The 19784-nt window shown below is 33.5% G+C and overlaps 1 long non-coding RNA gene across 13 annotated transcripts in view; it reads right to left on the bottom strand.

Annotated features, from left to right (window-relative positions):
* LOC106507559 overlaps positions 1-19784 on the bottom strand; it is a 294718-nt gene that overhangs the window by 228214 nt on the left and 46720 nt on the right. The window contains exon 4 of one of the 13 annotated variants that reach the window (XR_002343126.1): positions 17800-17958. The exons of the other annotated variants lie outside the window; for them this stretch is intronic. This is a non-coding gene — a long non-coding RNA (uncharacterized LOC106507559). The remainder of the gene's footprint in view (positions 1-17799; positions 17959-19784) is intronic. 13 annotated transcript variants of the gene reach the window in all.

Genomic DNA, 19784 nt, shown 5'->3' with positions numbered 1-19784 from the left:
TTACTGTAAAGTTGATGATAAATTAAAACTTATAGTTTCCCATTTTTAAAATTTATAAAGCCTTTTAAATATCCAATGGGGCTATAAAATTTAAAAAAGTATACTTTATAGAACTAAAAGTGTGTCATTACAGAATAAGTATCAATAAAATTAAAAATAAAGCACAATTTTAGGATCATGGTCTCTTAGGATACCACTTTTAGGATCCGATTGCAGCAACAGATTTGAAATTAAATATTCATTTTATTGCCAAGTAGTACTTCATTTTATAAGTATACCACATTTTGTTTATCTACTCACCAATTGATGGGCCTTTGGATTGTTTTCTAGTTTTGGTTATTATGAATAATGCTGCTATGAATATTTAAATCTTAGTCTTTGTGGACATATGCTTTCACTTCTCCAGAGTAGCTACATAGAAGTGAAACTGCTGGTTCATACAGTAATTTTGTGTTTTTTAAGGTTTTAGAAAACTGCTAAAATGTGTTTTTGAAAACCAACTTTACCAGTTTACATTCCTACCAGAAGGGTATGAAGGTACCTTTTTCTCTGCGTTAACTGCTGACACTTGTTATTACATGCTACAAGATTTATAAATCTCAAAACATTATTCTATATGAATTTTCAAGTACAAAATATATATTGTATTGTTCTATGTATGAAATGTTTAGAAAAGACAAATCTATAGAGACAAAAAATAAATCAGTGATAGCCTGAGAGTGGGAATAGAGGTTTATGGCAAGTTGTTATGAAATACCTAGAATAATGAAAATATTTTACAAATGAATAACAATATTGGTTTAATAAGTCTGTAAATTTACTAAAAATGTATTCATTTTTGATATATTACTAATACCCAACTAAAAATCTCTATATATGTATAGATGTAGATGTATATGCAAGTACATGTGTATGTGTGTATATAGATAGACAGATATACCTGAATATATATATTCAGTTCTATTTTTTCTTTTTTTCAGTTCTATTTTTTTATTCCAATTATCGAGAGATGGACTTTACTATACTGAAAATAATAAATGAACATGAGAGCTCAGGCAATTATCAGCCAAGTTAGTGGTTATGTCAATTATCAGTTTTTCTGTGGTTTTTTAAGTAGAGCATAATTTCTTAAAGAATGTATAATTTCTTGAAGAACATATATTCCAGGAATGCCTCTGGTGTCTTTAGAATCTTTCAAGGAATGTGAAAATTTCATTCAAATTGCTGAATTTGTGAACAGAAAGTTTTTCATAATAAATATTAATTTTACTTTTAATCTCTATAGAACACTTAACAATATTCACTTTTTTATTCTTGCTTTTGGTAGCATGTATCTTCTCTACTTTTTTCCCTTTTTGGTTTGACTAGAAGTTTAACAATTTTATCAATCTTATCAAAGAAACAGCTTTTGTTTTTTATTGATTTTATCTTATTGTTTTTTAGCTTTCAATCTCATTGATTTCTGTTCCTGTATTTCTATCCTTCTTGTTTTGAATTTAGTGTAACTTTTTTGTCTAAGAACCTAAGCAGAAGCTATGCAATTGATTTTAGACCTTTCTTCCTTTCTACTGTAAGCCTTTATAAATTTGTTTTTAAACATAATTTAACTGCATTTCACAAATTGTGGCTATTCATTTTCATTCATTTCAAAATGTTTTACTAATTCCCTAAAAAATTTACCACTGTTACATCTTCTTTGTGAACTGAACCCTTTGTCATTATGTAATGCCCTTGTTTATCTCTGTTAATATTTTTTTTCCTGCAGTGTACTTTAACATTAATAGAGCCAGCCTGGATTTCTTTTAATTACTGTTTGCATAATATGTCTTTTTCTATCCAATAAGTTATTTTCTTATTGACCATGTATAATTGAGTCTTGATCTTTTGTCCAGTGAGTTAACCTCTTGCTTGGTACGTAAGTTTTAGATCGTTTGAACTTAACGGATTTAATGACAAGGTAGGAAAATATCATCTTCCTAGACATTTTTTATTTGCTTCACCTATAACCTATCTCATTTTCCTCACCTGCTTAATTTTGTATTATCTTTATTTCCAATTTATTTATTTTCAATGTTGACTTACTATGTGTACCTTTAAAACATTAATGGTTGCCCTAGAATTCCCCACATGTACCTTTAATTTAAACGATTTACCTTGCAATATCATTATGTTGCTTCGGATGTGATATAACAATCCCACAACAGTATACCTCCAAATGTCCCATCTATATTCTATGTTTAGGAGTTCCCATCGTGGCTCAGTGGCTAACGAATCCGACTAGGAACCATGAGGTTGCGGGTTTGATCCCTGGCCTTGCTCAGTGGGTTAAGGATCCTGCGTTGCTGTGAGCTGCGGTGTAGATTGCAGACGCGGCTGGGATCCCGTGTCGCTATGGCTCTGGCATTAGACCGGTGGCTACAGCTCAGATTCGATCCCTAGCCTGGGAATCTCCATATGCTGCGGGAGCGGCCCAAGAAATGGCAAAAAGACCAAAAAAAAAAAAAAATACATATATATATATATATACACACAATATATATATATATACACATATTCTATGTTTACCTCTGCTGTGTTTTACTTTTACATGTGATATGAGCCCACAATTTTTTTCTACTATTTTTGCTCTAGAGAACTATTTCCTAGTCTTTAGTCATTATTGTTCCACAAAGGAGCATTTTTTGACATTTTTCCCAATTGCTCCTCGATAAAATTTTAATTTCACTTACACACTGTGTATCTGTTCATGTGCCATAGTATATAAATTGAGCTTTATATATTACAAGATAAATAAGGCCCCTCCTCTAAGAACCAATTTCATTCCTTGAGAGCAATATGATCATGTTCAGAACTGATGCTTCGGATAGTGTTTCTCACCTGGACACTACTGACATCATGTGTTCAAAAATTCTTTGTTGTAGAAGGGCTGTGCTACACTTTGTAGGATATTTAGGAACATCCACCGTCTCTACCCAACTAGATACTAGGAGCACCTGCTGACAGTCATGACAACAAAAAATATCTCGGATATATTGCCAAATGTCCAATGGTCAAAATCACCCCTGGTTGGAGTTCCCATTGTGGTGCAGTGGTTAACAAATCCGACTAAGAACCATGAGGTTGCGGGTTCGATCCCTCGCCTTGCTCAGTGGGTTAAGGATCCGGCGTTGCCATGAGCTGCGGTGTAGGTCACAGACGCGGCTCGGATCCCACATTGCTGTGACTCTGGCATAGGCCGGCGGCTACAGCTCTGATTAGACCCCTAGCCTGGGAACCTCCATATGCTGCGGGAGCAGCTCAAGAAAAGGCAAAAGGACAATAAATAAATAAATAAATAAATAAATAAATAAATAAATAAATAAAATCATCCCTGGTTGCGAGCTACTGATTTAGACAGTTTTCCTTTAGAGTGATCAAAATAAGAATAAAAAAGGAGTTTTAATATTGATTTTAATTCTTTGTGTAGATTTAAGTTTCTACCTGCTTCATATTCTGTGTGCCTAAAGAATACCCTTTAATATTTCTTTTAACATAGGTTACTGGTAGTGAATTATTTTGGTTTTTATTTGTCCATAAAAAAATCCCTCAGTTTTTGCTTTGGATATAAAAAGAATTCTGAATTAACAGGATATATATATATATATATATATATTTTTTTTTAATTTAGCACATTTACAAAGCTACTCTATAGTCTTAGGGTTGGAAGTCAGTTGCTTTCTAATCTTTGATCTTTTATATGTGATGGGTCTTTTAATTTTTTTAACTGTCTTCATGATTTTTTTCTTTCATATAATTTTATGCCATTTAAATATATCTATGGGAGTGTGTGTGTGTGTGTGTGTGTGTGTGTGTGTGTATTTTTCTTTGTCCTGGTGTGGGGAGTGGGGGTGGGAGTGGAATTATCTGAAATTTTGGATCTATAGTCATATTTTTGAAATTATTATTTCTGTCTTGTTTACATCATCTTCTTCTTCTAGAATTCCTATTAACTGTATGTTGGAACATTTTAGAATGCCCCCACAGGTCTTGGACGGTCTATTTTTTTTGTGGTCATTATTTTTCTTTTTGTGTTATGGTTTGCTAATTTATATTGCCTTGTCTGCAAGTTGACTGATTATTCTCTGTCTGTGTATGAGAAGTTTACTTATCAAACCATCAAAGGCTTTTTACTTTCTTTTGTTACCATGTTTTTTTAATCCTACAGTTTCCATATGAGCCTGTCTTAGAGCAGCTATCTGCTAAAATTCTGTATCTGTTATTCACCTCATCTACTAGAACTTTCAACACATCAACCACAGGTAATTTAATTCCTTAAGTGAAAATTCCAACACCTGGTTCACCTCTTTGTCTGGTTCTTTCGACTATCTTTCTCCAGGCAGTGAGATATTTACACTTGTTTTTCTGTATGTTTCATAACTTTTTTTTTTTTGCTTTTTACAGTCAAACCCCCAGCATATGGAGATTCCCAGGCTAGAGATGAAATCGGAGCTACAGTTGCTGGCCTACACCACAGCCACAGCAACTCAGGATCTGAGCAGCGTCTGTGACCTACACCACAGTTCACGGCAATGCCAGATCCTTAACACACTGAGTGAGGCCAGGGATCGAACGTTCAACTTCATGGTTACTAGACGGATTTGTTTCCGTTGCCCCATGACAGGAACTCCCCCGTTTCATAACTTTTTTGGTTGAACACTGATATCAAGTGTGGGACAGTAGAGAATGAGATAAATACTATTTACTTTTCTAAAGAGTTAAAGATGGAATACTGTTTCTGCTCCACTCTTGACTCCAGGCTCTTGCTGAGCTCATGATCCTCAGAGAGTCTCTCTCCATGTTCCTGTCTCTCCATGAATGCTGGGCCTATTTTCTAGATGTCTGAATTTTGCCATCTCCTATATCTTGGTTTGATCATTTTCATCATTTTATTCATCTTGGTAGTTCTTCAGTGTTTAAGCTGATTTTTTTTTTTTTTTTTTAATTCTGGCTTTCCTGGTTGTCCTTAGACAAAGTCTTGGTTTAACTTATTTGGGCTCTCATTAATATTTGTATGGATTTGAGATGATATAGGTTGTTCAAATTTGTTCCTCAATTTTATTAGAGGGTCTGTTTGTTCTTTTGAATTTTCAGAAAATTTTCTTCCTTCACATAAATCAATGGTCAAAATAGGAAATTTTTCTCAACAGTTTCCTTTATGCAAGCTCATTTTTTCTTTCTATCATGATTCATATATATATGCTAGATATTGCTTTTTATGCAGCCCCTGTGGCTTATGGAAGTTCCCAGGATAGGGGCCTATGCCATAGCCACAGCAATGAAGGATCTAAGCCACGTATGCAACCTACACTGCAGCTCATGGCAACACCAGATCCTTTAACCCGCTGAGGGAGGCCAGGGATCGAACCCATATCCTTATGGATACCAGTCAGGCTCGTTACCGCTGAGCCACAATGGGAACTTCCCTAATTCATATTTTCATTTACAGCGTAGCACAAGTTTTGTTTTTCCCCTCATCTTCTGTATGCTTGAGGGTTTTTCAGCGGTCCCATCTACTTATTTGTACAGTGAAACCCGCAAGTTCCTGGGTTTAGCAGTCTCTCAAGAGAGACACCAGCTTACTTCTCTGAATTATTGCCTTATATTCATTTTTGGTCTCTGGGACATATTAACATAAAAAACATAGGACAAATTTAAAAGACGTTTACAGTTAATGTACCCTTCACCTATATCCTACCATAAACAATTTACTAGGCTTGTTCTGTCATACACCTAAACTTCATTATCTGTCAAACCTCTTATTTTTAACACAGTTAAAACCAAATCGTTGACATCTCTACACTTCCTCCTTAAATATATCACCATGTGTATCATTACAGTACTCAATATCTGTTTACAGTTCTACTTTATTTTACTTGTAAACTTTATATACATCCAATTGCCTAAATTTTAACTTTGGGTTTTGACAAATACATGTCTCAATGTAATGCATCCTGTTTGCAAGACATCAAACTCTAACCTTTGCACTGAGAGTTTTTTTCATCCGCCTCCAGAGTCACTACTTGCCTCCATGCCAACCCCAGAGACAATCACTTTTTGCCCTTTTCTTCTTTCAAAATGGATATTTGTTCTGAGATACCATAAAACAAATATTATATTTGTTCTGGGATACCATCAAAATGGATTTGGTCCTTTGTGTAAGACTTCCTTCCTTCAGCATAATGTTATTGAGACTCATTGAAATTGCTGTTGCATGGGATGAGAATCTGTTTCATTTTGTTGCTGAGTAGTTTTCTATTGCATAAATTTAGTCCAATTTTTTATCCATTCTCATGTTGAGATAGACCAGGATTTTTTTTAATGTAGTTTCTGGATTTTATAACTAAAGCCACTATAAAATTAACATACACATCTTTGGGGGTATGGTTTTCAATTCACATAGGTAAACTCCTAAGATTGTCATTACTAGCTAATGACGTAGGGAATATTTCATTTTATAAGAGACTGTAAGAGCCTTACAAATGGTTTCATCAATTATACTCACACCATGAAAGGATGTTCTATCTCCTCCCCAGCATTTAGTGTTAAAAGTATTTTCAATTTTATTCATTTTGATAACCATATAGTGATATCTCATTGTGGTTATAATTTTCATTCTTATGACTACTAATACGTTTATCAGTATTTTTATGAGCTTATTGGTCATTTGCATGCCACGTACCTGTTCAATTCTATTGCTCTTTTTCCACTGTACAGCATGGGGACACAGTTACGCATACATGTATTGCTCTTTTTTTAAACTGGATTATTTGCCTTTTTATTGTTGAACTAGAGAAGTTCATTTTATGTCCTGAATACCAGCCCTTTCTCAGATATACATTTATGAATCCTAGTCTTCTGACACTTAGCTATTGCTTTAAATATGCACTTTTAGAACTTTTGTGTGGCAGATATTATTGGGATATTTCATTCTTCATATCACCTGATCATAGGGGAAAAAATTTATGTTATCTGTCAGTAGCTATACTATACTTTTGTTATTACATAATGCCTACCTCAGCAGTACACACTACAGGTGCAACCAAATGCTATATTTCTGAATGATATGAAGATAATTTAGGTCACATATATTAAATATAATAAGTGCCCACACTATTCTAAGAGTGAACAAGAGTAATAAAATATCCCTGTCCTTGAAAAATATATAGTCTAGATGAAGATAAATATGTAATATGATTGTGCAGCCAAAAATGTACAAAAGTACAAGCAAACAAATAAATACACAATTGGGTCTGCTGGAGATAAGTGCGGTCATTATACACAGTAGGGTAAAGATGACTGAAGGCTAATGTAGGCATAGCCAGCATCATGAAATTGAAATAGACCCTAACAAACAATTTGAATATAAAGAAAGAATCTGAGGAAATTTACAGAGGTAGAGAGAATCATGACATGTTCATAGAAAATTATATGGGATACAGCAAAAATGAAGTTGTAGAAGGCAGGAAATACCATGTTATCAAGATCTTTTCAAACCAAGCTGAAGTACACCAATTAAATACAATAGGTAAGAAAGAGAAACATGTATGAGGGGAATTTGGAGTGTTACTAACAGGATGAAAGTGCTATTATAGGCAGGATTTGGGAGCAATACAACAGGTAGAAAAAAAATGTGTAATAGAGGCTGGGGGGAAGTGATAGTATTTCAAACTTAACAGGAAAGTCTTGGCCACGGTTAAGGCTGTATAAAGACAGAGGAATCAATGATAAGAAAGACTGTTCAAAAGAAAATACACAAGATATTTAATGACTGACAGGAAAAATATGTGAATGATTGTAAGTAGTCTTATTTAATGAAATATAATAATTTTTTAAAATAAATCTCTAGAGTGGCTGCAGTAAAATCTTACATTTTAAAACAATTAAATAAACTGTCCATTCTATGAATACAGACAAATTATATAAAATCATATGGGCATGCAAATGTGCCTCATCTCACAACTGCTTGTTTTTCACTAAAAAGTGATTATTGAAAGTGCTATTTTGAGAAATTTAATCTGCTAATCTGAATTTGGGCATATTCTATAGAGGTATCTTTTCCTTTTCTTATTAGATGTGCTTCCTTTATTTTTTACTGCTTATTGTCAACCCTCAGAGGTTTATCCAAGCACCTGCCGTACTCTTTGAAAGTTATTTTCCTGATTAGCATTTCTTATTTTAATACATGAACATCTGGTAAAGGTTTACTTTAGAAATCCCCTAGTCAGAATTCATCAGCTTCTAATATTTTGCTTTCTAACTTTACATTATTCTCCTGAGTTATAGGACAGTGATATTTTAGCATCAGAAAACAATTACTTCTGATGAATCTTTAATATTCAGATGATAATGAACAGAATTTATTGGGCACCAACTTTTTGCTCAATACTCTGATGAGCCCTGAGGAGGAGAAAGATAAATGATTTCATCCCTGTTCTGAAGGAGTTTACAACCTGGTTGGGACAAAACACTAAAACTCAAACAATACAAGGCAGTGCATCATTAAAATTTTTATTTTATGGTTTTACAGACAGAAAGAGATGAGAGCTGAAGAAAAGAGAAAAGGTTTCATAGAGGAGATGTAACTTTAGCAAAGGAGAGGCTCTGAGAAGATAGAAGTTATATATTATTATAGCCAAAGGAAATACCAACTTGTTTATTTTGGGGCAGTATTACTTACTTCTATTATTTTATTGCAATTTACCCTCAAGTTAATCCTGGTTTCTTTTTTAATTAACATAATCTTTATATTTAATTCATTTAGTTAAATTACAGACTTAAAATATTTGTGATACCCAGCCTTGATTAATAAGGGCTTGATTTCTTAAGAGTGGGAAGATGCTATTTTGCATATGTGTTTCCTTGATCAAAGCTGGGGTTATTGAGAAATTTTCTGCTGCTACAAAAATGTCTCATAACTCTTTTATTACCAACTTTATTTTATTGGCCTTATTGGAGGCAATTAGGAAGAAAATATTTGGATCACTAAATCTAAACTACAATTTTCCTCTTTCACCCTGCCAATAAAAGTCATCATTTTAATACAAAATAAAAATTTCCAATTTTGTTGAGAACTTTCCCGTAAGGAAAATAGATGCATTTCACAAATACACAATACAAACTTATTTTACATTGATATCAGTATTTTATACTAATATTATATTGACATCAATTTCTCCTTGTTTCATATAAGTAGTACTACAAATACAGATTAAACAGTCAAGTATTTGTTTAAGCAAAGTAGCTGGCAATTTCTTCACATAGACAATAATTTAACATTTATATATCATAGTTCATGTTTAAGCTGAAGGTTAAATTATGTTGTTTAACACACATAGGTGGAATTAATTTTAAAAGGATCATAGTTCTCTCATTCATCTGTGGTATTATTTTAAAATATACTGAAAAAAACCTAAGCTTTTTCTCAGTCTACCAAAAATAACAGTTCCTGACTGTTGGACAGTCAAATAAAAATGTGGAGTACTCCTATATTCCAGTGTTCCATGTAAATCCTATGATTTCTGACACTCAGCATGTTAGGAAGTAAATTCAAGACTCAGAAGTTGCAGAAAAAAATTGAGGAATAGAGAGAATCAATTTTGCTATATATTGCCTTTCTCACTAATAAATTTATAAAGATACCATTTTAGAAATTTAGAACTTGAGGCTATAGCCTAAGAAGGACATTCATCCATCCAATGAAGAATGATAAGCTCATTCCCTATTCATTGAGATCTATTCCATCATTATTTCAGAATGGCACATTTGTAAATATGTGGGACAAATCTACTGAAACATTCATTTCTAAAACATGGAATGTATAAGTCATAGTAAACTTCTTTAGCATCCACACTGAATCAGTCTATCAGTTCTATTGATGTTGCATCTTAAATACCTCAAATTTATTCTTTTTGAAACTATACTTCCACTATGGTCATGGTTCAGCAGTAAGTCATCTTTTTTTACAGACTATAGGCACAAGAAAATTGTATGAAAATTGAGCATGCTTGCATGCCATTCTGGCAACAGAGGGGACTGACAGCTGAATAGGTCTCTAGACATAGACATAAGGATCATCTCTATCCATATACACACTTGTACATACACACATGCATGTGTGTATATACAAAAATCCAAATATATGTGTATATAAATATTTAAATAGAATTTACCGGTTTCCAAATTTCAGTAGTGGCGAAGCCTCTGGAATAATAAAATCCTTCTTTGTTTGTTCTGGTACTATACTCCCTCTAATCCTTCTTGCCTATTTCTACTTTGTATGTGGGACTACACTGCCCTATAGCGATATCAGAAATGGTATGCTAATTGTGGAGACTCTAAAACTGCTTCATATACATTCCTTAAAATATAAGACTTTATACCTTGAATGCAGTTTTTCGATAAACTTCACTTTATGGCTTCAGTTGCTCTTTTCCTATTTTGCTATTTCACCAGAGGCAAGTTAAAACCTCCAGATATGCAAAATCCACCTTAGATTCAAATGTGCTCTTAAAAGTCCTTTCAGTCCTTGAATAACTTTTTCAAATATCTTTTGTTCTGCAGGGGAAATGGAAGGAATATTAAAGATTTTCTTGAATTTAGAGGGAGAAATTATCCTTCAGGCTGAATACTACCTGGAAAAATTTTGCCAACATTCCTAAGAACTATTTTTTTCTCTTTTCTTTCATTTTTTTTCTGTCCCACCATTAAGCTCAGTATTTCACTTCCCTGTCCAAATACTCATAGTTCCCATCATGAAGTAAGTAGTGGTAAATGCTTTAACGACTCATTAACATCCTTAAATTCCACAATTAGAAAGTTAAGAGAATCTTCTCACTGGAGGTAAAGGTTTAACTTATTGCTTAATCTTGATTAAATTTCATTAGGCACTAATCTGAGTAATCAGTCTTCTAATTTTTTCATCTTGTCTTCCTTTCCTTTGTTGAAAATACTGCTTTTTGAGTATGTATAAATTAAATTTGTCCTGTATTATAGTTGCTTACAGATAATGATAGATAAATATATCTGTTTTTGAAAAACAGTAAGCAAATTATTATCTCTGATATTCCCATAACCCAGGTATAATCAGGATTCCCATTTTGATGTCCATTCTTTCAGGTCCTTTTCTCAACACATCATACCTTACACCAGTAAATGTGACCAAATGGGAATAACTATGGCCTCACTATAGTTTCATTAAATGTTTTCCAGCCATGTAGGTATTTTCTACACATGTTTTTAATCAACTCATTTTAATCTCTTTTCATCTATTTATTAAGATGAATAAATATCTTGATACTTATTAGATACTTGAACATTTTAGACAGCAGTGTAAAAAACTGAGAGCACTGAGGAGGCCAACACAATTTTCCAGCTGATTGAATGGGAGTTCAGTATTTTATTTGATTCCATAGATATTTGCTGAACAATAGTGTTAGTCACATTGAAATGCTAAAATGGACCTGAACCTCAAAGTCCATTTTTTGTAGCTGCAATATTAAAAATGAAATGCCATCACAGGAAATAGAGGTAGGAAATAATTTTCCCCTTGCATTGCATGTTTCCACATTTATCTGAAATTCAATTTATTGGAGTGTTGAGAATTGATAGGGAGAGTGAGAAAGAACCAAGTATATGTAAATGCAAATTACCTAAACAGGAATCAATACTTATGAATGAAAAAGTTTGGGCTACTATTTATCAAATTATCACATTATTATGCAATAGAAGAAAAGACTTGAATATAAAGATATGATATACATAAAGACGTGTAACACTTATCAAGTTTATTTTTAATATGCAGAAAATGGCCCCATGATCCTAATTCCTCTGCTGCCTGGAAAACTAGGAATGCTCAAGAACTGCTACAGAAACATGAGAGACAGTAAGAGGTACAAAGGCAGAAGCAGACATTAGATGAACTACAGGTAGCTCAGTGTGTAGAATAGTAAACAGGATTATAAAAGAAATAAAATGGGGTGGTAAGGGAGAGCCAGAACCTAGATGACCAGAAAATTTGGATTTGATTTTGAGAACAATGGAAAATCCTTGAACGTATTTAAACATCAAATGGTGTGATCAGATTTGTGTTTTGAATGGTCCTCTGACTGTAGGGAAAATAACGGATTTGAGGAGGTAAAGCTAGAGGAAGATGTTGTCATCATCTAATAGAGAGGAGATGTCCTGAACCTTGACAGGGAGAATGAAATCCTATGTGGAAAGCTCAGCCATGGAATGAGTCAACTCCCTTTCCAGTCGATTCAGTCTAAGGGGCAGACAGGCTTTCACCTTGTGTTGGAAAAAATCTGTAATCCATAGGGAATGGGGAAGACAGGCTTCTGTGGAATGAGTCAACTACAGCCTAAATTGATTAGATCTTTCTTCAGAATTTGCTACGTCCTCTCCTTACAGAAGCAGGATAGCAGACCACATGGATTAATCCCCAATCTACCAGGCTGTTTCAGTGTTGAGTTTTTGGGAAACTTTACCCTTCTATGTCTCAATCTTCTCATTTGCAAAATAGGGATAACAACAGTATCTACCCAGTGGTGTGCTGGCCTGTTTCACAACTGGCTCTTGGGGCAGGGATGGGTAGACATACTTTATAGTCCTTATTGATTCCATGGTAATAAATTATCCCCCTATGGCCACTTTCACACTACTACAACTTGACATCAAGTAACTAACAAAATTCCTGAAAATTTAATTACTAGCTCTCATAAGCCAGTTCAAATCTGCTTTGGCACATCTCTGTATTTATCCCATAAGACTATGGTTAGGTCTGAAGTTCAAATACATGCAAAGCACTTGCTGTATTGCCTATACAATACTGCCATATGGAGAGTTCACTTATGCTTATTATTCTATTGGTTCTGATGATTGTCATCCCCAACTCTAATTAAGATTATGTAAAAAAATATAATTTGATGGTTCCATTTTAAAATTATTTTTTAGAAATTTCTCATGCTTTACAAATGTCTAACTAATCAATATTCATAAAATGCCTCATTTGTTATGGTCTCCCAAAGTTGCCTAGTTTTATTACAGTCATCTTTGGAAAATAATTTCTGATTATTTAAGAAAAGTATTTCATTTTTCTCATTAGATTTATTGAACTTAAATCAAGTTACCAGAGAAAATTCTCAATTCTTTTGAGGCCTTTTTTGAACATGTCTTTACACTGCAGATAACATTTCTTATACTTCAGATAAAGTGCTCTATCTGTAAAAGTTCACCTTGAAAAACAATAAATATTACTAGTATATACTTAAAAATTAATTCCTAAGGTACAGATTCTTACCACCAAGAATGAGATACAAGTCACTATCCTTTCCGAAATCATTATAGTATATCTTTATTTTTTTACTTTATCTTAAAAATAATTTCTTATAAAAGTAATGTCACTAAGTTCAGTGCAAATTAGTGCACACCAACAGATATAATGAAATTCAGAAATGGAAAGAAATTGGTTCTACTTAATACTTTTTAATGACTAATACCTTATATGTTAATAATCATTTCCAGGGTAGGATTTGTGAAACTAGCCATAAGGTAGGATTTTGATAAAGAACATCTTATGCTAAAATAATATAATTTCTAAAATATCTAGCTAAAGGGCCTTGCTAGAAAGCAGTTTTGCCTGAAGGGTAGGATATCTGGAACAGCAGAAATGAGGCCTGAAATCAGGTTTCCTGAATCATCAAGGAATTACGGTAGTATGATGAAATTTTGTCATGGAGTTCAAAAATATGTATCACATTCAGATTAAAAAAATAATGAAATACCAAAGAACTGATCCAGCATACGGATGTACTGCATTACCAATTTAGATACATACATTTTTTCATCCTAAATTTTAAATTGAGGAGTTCCCATCATGGCTCAGCAGAAACGAATTTGACTAGTATCCATGAGGACGCAGCTTCGATCCCTGGCCTCACTCAGTGGGTTAAGGATCTGGCATTGCCATGAGCTGTGGTGTAGATCGCAGATGTAGCTTAGATACCAAGTTGCTGTGGTTGTGATGTACGCCAGCAGCAACACCACAGGGTTAGGTTCCCAACCCCTAGCCTGGGAACCTCCATATGCCACGGGTGCAGCCCTAAGAAGACAAAAAAAAAAAAAAAAAAAAAAAAAAAAATTCTGAGCCCTTTGTTGCTATATTAGCTGAAGAACACATCTAAAAAATCAGTTTCTTACTTAGCTTATTTACTTTGAAGACAGCTTGAAGATAGCACTAAGCACGCACGCACACACAAACACACACACACACACACACACACACACACAAATCCTGACCTATAAAGTTTGCCTAATACCTCTTTATATTTACAAGTTTAACTCTTTCCCCACTACAGTATTTTTATGTGTTTTTTTTTGGCATTATAATCCAGAGAGTTACATGTTGCCACACACATACACTAGCTCTCAGTTTATTTAGTTCATGAGCTGTGGAAACAATTAATATATATATTGAAGGTGCCATTTCCACACATTAATGACCAATAAAACTCCTAGGAAATAGAACCCCCCTTACCAGACTACAATTAATCAGTGTTGTTTTGATACCTACTTTTAGGACAAAAAGACAAATCAGAAGTGACATTGTACAAAGAAGTATATTTAGTTTGAGTGAACAGTCTTGACTCACGGGGCATAAACATGAACTTTTTTTTTTTTTTTACCAATAATTTCTACGAACCCTGATCTGTTATCCTTCCCTCGCCCCTTTTCTGCTGAATGCTGGACAGCTTTAGTGATAGTTCAGTCTGATTCTATAGATTTTTTGTCACCTTTGGTTAAAACTGTCATTCTAGTTCTTAAGATTCAGTCTTCCTAATTTTAAAATTAATTATTGTCATGACTATTCAACCCCAGTCAACCCTTTGCATTGTTTCCTGGAAGCACAGAAAATTCATATATCTTTGCTATGCTGCCTCTACACTCCTTGTCTTACCTTCATCATCTGCTGCCATTCCCTTTCTCTATGTCTTGGCATATCAGCTCAGTAACTTTCATATGGGAGACAACAACCCACCAGTCCTTGAGTTAAAGCTGGAGGGATGATGGTTGACCATTACCAGTTTTGTAAGAATTATCTATCTCTTCTGAAAACAACAAAAGAAGAAGGGTTGTTTACTACTCTTTTATAAAATTTAATAAATAAATAAGTAAAAGTGCACTTTCAGAAAGGGCTGCCAAATCAATTTGGTTTCTCTGGTTCTAGGATTTCTCAGGAGTCATAAACCAAGAATAATGACTTTTAAGAAATTTCCCCTGAAGAAGCTCACATTTTTGTCCACAATCACATAATGTTCCCTCTGCAATTTCTGCAGGATTTTTATTCTCCTTTAATAGAAAAACATTTCATGACCCAATGATAATATATGTAACTTTTTAGGCTATCATGCAGTCAGTAAACATACAGCTAGCTCTAAGATTGAGAGTAGTAACAGAAGATTTATATAATATCCTTGGGCATTAAAGAAAGATTAAATACATTTTTATTAAAATGTATCACTAAGATCAAGATAACAAAAATCAAGAAACATTTAATAAATGTTAAATTCAAAATGATGTTTTGTTAATTATCATACTCCATATGTTCCAATTCATTGAAGCGTCACTGTGTTATATTCTTCAGGGAATTAAAAAGCAATAGAAAGCACCATCACTAAATACAAAACTCCCAACACAATGCATAAGAATCTCCAGAGAATCCTTTTAAGCAAATTAGATAATTGATTCTGCTCATGTCCATCAAGGTGAGTTACTGAGAAAGAAGTAAACTGGTGTTAGCTACTACCTTTTCCAGCTCTACTAGAGAAAATAATTAGCTTTGGCTATCTTAAGGAGTTGACTTGGTCTTTTACTGTCTTTGACTAGGAATATGATAGGAGAGGGAACAATCATCAGAGGAAAAGTGTGTTCTGAGGTGATTGGGAAACATTTAGGATGCAGGCTAATGCTTTAAATGGGAGAAAATGAAGCTGAGGGCAGTTAAAAGTTTGAGCTTTTCCAAAAGTTGAGGAGAAAGCTGATTGCATGCAAAATTCTAAAGCATTCTCTAGGACTACGAGTAAAATGTTAGTATTTTTTTCTTATTTTAGAAAAACTTCAAATATTGCCTTCTGTTCATGTGTTCACATTATTCTCTGGCCATGTGTTTTTGTGTAAAGCAAGTGAACACAAGATTTAGACAGATAGGGTTGAATTTTGCCTTTCATCAGCTTCATGGCCCTGTATAAGCAACTGATTCAGCCTTAGTTCCTTCACCTATTACTAATAGTAATACTAACTCACTGGGATTTTGCAAAGTTTAATTGTGTGTATGTCATGTAATATTTGGACTGAAATGGTAGATTCTCAATAAATGGTAGCTATTACCAATAATTCATTTGAAAAATAAATTTGAGGAAAAAATGAAGGAAACGAATTTTTTAGCTGTATTTTAACTGATTTTTCTTGAATTTCTAATATTTTTACTTCAAATCATTAACTTTGTTATGTTATACATATAGGTTTATGATTATTAGAGCTTCAAAATTATCCTTGTCTTAAAAAAAATCCCACTATCTCCTATTTAGAAATTTTAGCTTAAATATATCCAACCTAATATTTATACTACCATTCTTGCCCACTCATTCTCTATCTCTTTCTCTCTTTGCCTACCACATTATTTTAAATATTTCATTATAACTTTGTGGTAAGTGTATTTTTTTTCTTTTTATGGCCGCACCTGTAGCATATGGAAGTTCCTGGACCAGGGGCCGAATCTGAGCCGCATCTATAACCTACTCCAGAGCTTACAGCAAAGCCAGACCTTTAACCCACTGAGTGAGGCCAGGGATCAAACCCACATCCTCAAAGAGACGATGTCAGGTCCTTAACCTGCTGAACCACAGTAGGAACTCTGGTTAAGTGTATTTTTTTGTAAGCAGCATATGAAAGTATTTTAAATAGATAGCTATATAATTATATAACATCTGAATAGGTCAAGTTTAGAGAAATGGCATTAATTTATTTTGATTTTTCTTCCCTTTATTTTCACTGATTTGTGAATCGTTTTATTATTTTGAAAACTCTACTGTACTCTTTCACTTCCTTAGTGATCATCCTCTCTTTATTTGCTTTCAAAAAGGCACATATTTCACAACAATAATTTAAAAACAAAATAGCCATTATTTATCCCAAATAACTAAGTTAAGGTCTCTGGGATATTTTCATTGATCCCTCTCTTGTCTTTCTCTCTCTTTTCTTTTCATCTGCTGAACCATTCAGAAAGCTTTTATTATTATATATCTTCCTTCCTCCTCCAACTTTTAGGCTTGCCTAAGATATTTCATTATCTAAATATATCACACAGCATGTCCTTTCTCTGTTTCAGAAGTCCCACTTAGCACATTCTTAGAAAGTGTACCATTATTTAAGTTTATGTAATTGTATCCCTATAGAATACATATTTCACTGCTCACAGTTGTTTCCCTTCAATAATTTCCTCTATTCTGATTCTTTTGTCTTTGGTTTAGTACCATTTATTAACTTTCTTAAATTGCTAATTTACTAAATTAGTCTAGAATGTCATATTTTAACCACTATAGCTGCATATTACCACTTCAGAACTAAAGCAACAACATTTTTTCTGGTCCTAAATCTGTATTTTGAGCAAGGCTTAATAGAGAAAACCCATCTCTGCTCTACTTGGAACTGGCTGAGGCTTCTGGAAGGATAAGGGCTGGAGTCATCCAAAGCTTTTCAACTCACCTAATTATGTTAGTAAGTTGTTAGAAAGCTCAAACAACAGGAATCTCAAAAAGCTATTCCTTAGGCATCTTTTTCTACCCTTAGGTGGACTCTCAATACGGTCTCTTTACAATGGTTTCCTCAAGGCAGCTGGACTTCTTACTTTCAAAATCATAAGTTCTGAAAGACAGAGATAAAGAGAAAGAGAAAGAGGGCAAGTAGAAGATATATAGCCTTTTATGATCTAATATGGAAAGGTCACACAATGTCACTCTCAATAATTAGAAGTAAGTTTCTAAGTTCAGCTTGCATTTCTACATTCACAAGGAGGGGAATTAGTATCCATTCTTTAATGGGATAATGCCAAAGAATTTATAGAAATATTTAAATCCTCTACAGCATGGAAGAAGATGATGATGATGATAATAATGGATGATTGTGTTTTATGAAGATCACAATCTATGGTTATATTCAAACTGCAGGCTTAGAATTTTATTTGGCGCAGAGAAAATTACCTTCATTATGTGTTTAATCATCAGCTCCATTAAAATAAAATACAAAATGGAGACCAGACTTGAAAATTCCTTGTACAAAACCAGTTAAGGAAAATCTAATTTAGCTTATCCTGCAACATGAGCAAAACTTAATTTGTGTTATTCCTTGTAAATGCCTATGAAAAATCATAAACAAAACCAAATTTTTTTTCCAAAAATGACGTAACATTTTAGCCAACACCCTGTCACTGGAAAAAAAAAAAACTCAGCGGTACAAGATCATTACAAATGTTCAATAGCTTCCATGTTTCCACTACATAAATTTTCCTCATGGATACTAGTCGGGTTCTCATTATTCACAATAGCCAAAACATGGAAACAACCTAAACGTCCATTGACAGATGACTGGATTAAGAAGATGTGGTACATATACACAATGGAATATTACTCAGCCATAAAAAGAACAAAATAATGCCATTTGCAGCAACATGGATGGAACTAGAGGATCTCATACTAAGTGAAGTAAGTCAGGAAGAGAAAGACAAATACCATATGATATCACATATCTGGAATCTAATATAGGGCACAAATGAGCCTTTCCACAGAAAAGAAAATCATGGACATGAAGAACAGACATGGGGTTGCCAAGGGGGATGGGGAGGGAGTGGGATGGACTGGGAATTTGGGATTAATAGATGCAAACTATTGCCTTTGGAATGGATAAGCAATGGGATACTGCTGTATAGCACTGGGAACTATATCTAGTCACTTATGATGAAGCATGATAAGTGAGCAAAAGGAATGTATACATAGATGTGTGAGTGGGTCACCTTGCTGTACAGTAGAAAATTGACAGAACACTGCAAACCAGCTATAATGGAAAAAATAAAACAATAATTTACAAAAGTAAAAAATAAATAAATTTTCCTAAAACAGCCCTCTGAGCTTCATTGCCCTGCTAGTTAGAAGAATCCCAGTTTGCGAACTGCTCTTCTGTGCATGTAAACTCTTACCAATACAGTTTTAATGAATTTTTACGTTTCTGGATTTTGATATTTCCATATGTTTGTTTTGTTTTTATTTTATTTTCATAACTGATCTCCTGGATCCACTAATCCATGTTTCTTATCTTTTGCATTATATTTGTCATTTCCTCATAAATTTTTTTCTCAGTGCTTCAAGATGTGTTTTGTGTTTGATATTTTAGGCCACTAATTAGAATTCATAATTAATTACCTTTACATTGAGTTATTTCATGTAATTATTTTGTGAGTAATTATGGTTTAGGCTCCAAAAAGCCCTCTTAATTATACACTTAGATCTTCAGTGCTGAAGTCATTGTAATATCTTTTGTTTATTAAGGCTTTCACATACTTCTGCCACCATCATATTTCACTGGATGTATGTTGTTTGTTCTATCTAAATTTCCTCATTCTAATAGGTGGAACTTTAATATGTTGCATTTTTTTTTCCTCTGTAGGTTCACAGACCTTTTTGGGTTACATCTTAAAT

The sequence above is a fragment of the Sus scrofa genome, chromosome 1 (assembly GCF_000003025.6).
Source record: "Sus scrofa isolate TJ Tabasco breed Duroc chromosome 1, Sscrofa11.1, whole genome shotgun sequence".
Classification (NCBI taxonomy): domain Eukaryota; kingdom Metazoa; phylum Chordata; class Mammalia; order Artiodactyla; family Suidae; genus Sus; species Sus scrofa.
This window is presented reverse-complemented; position numbering and strand designations above follow the sequence as displayed.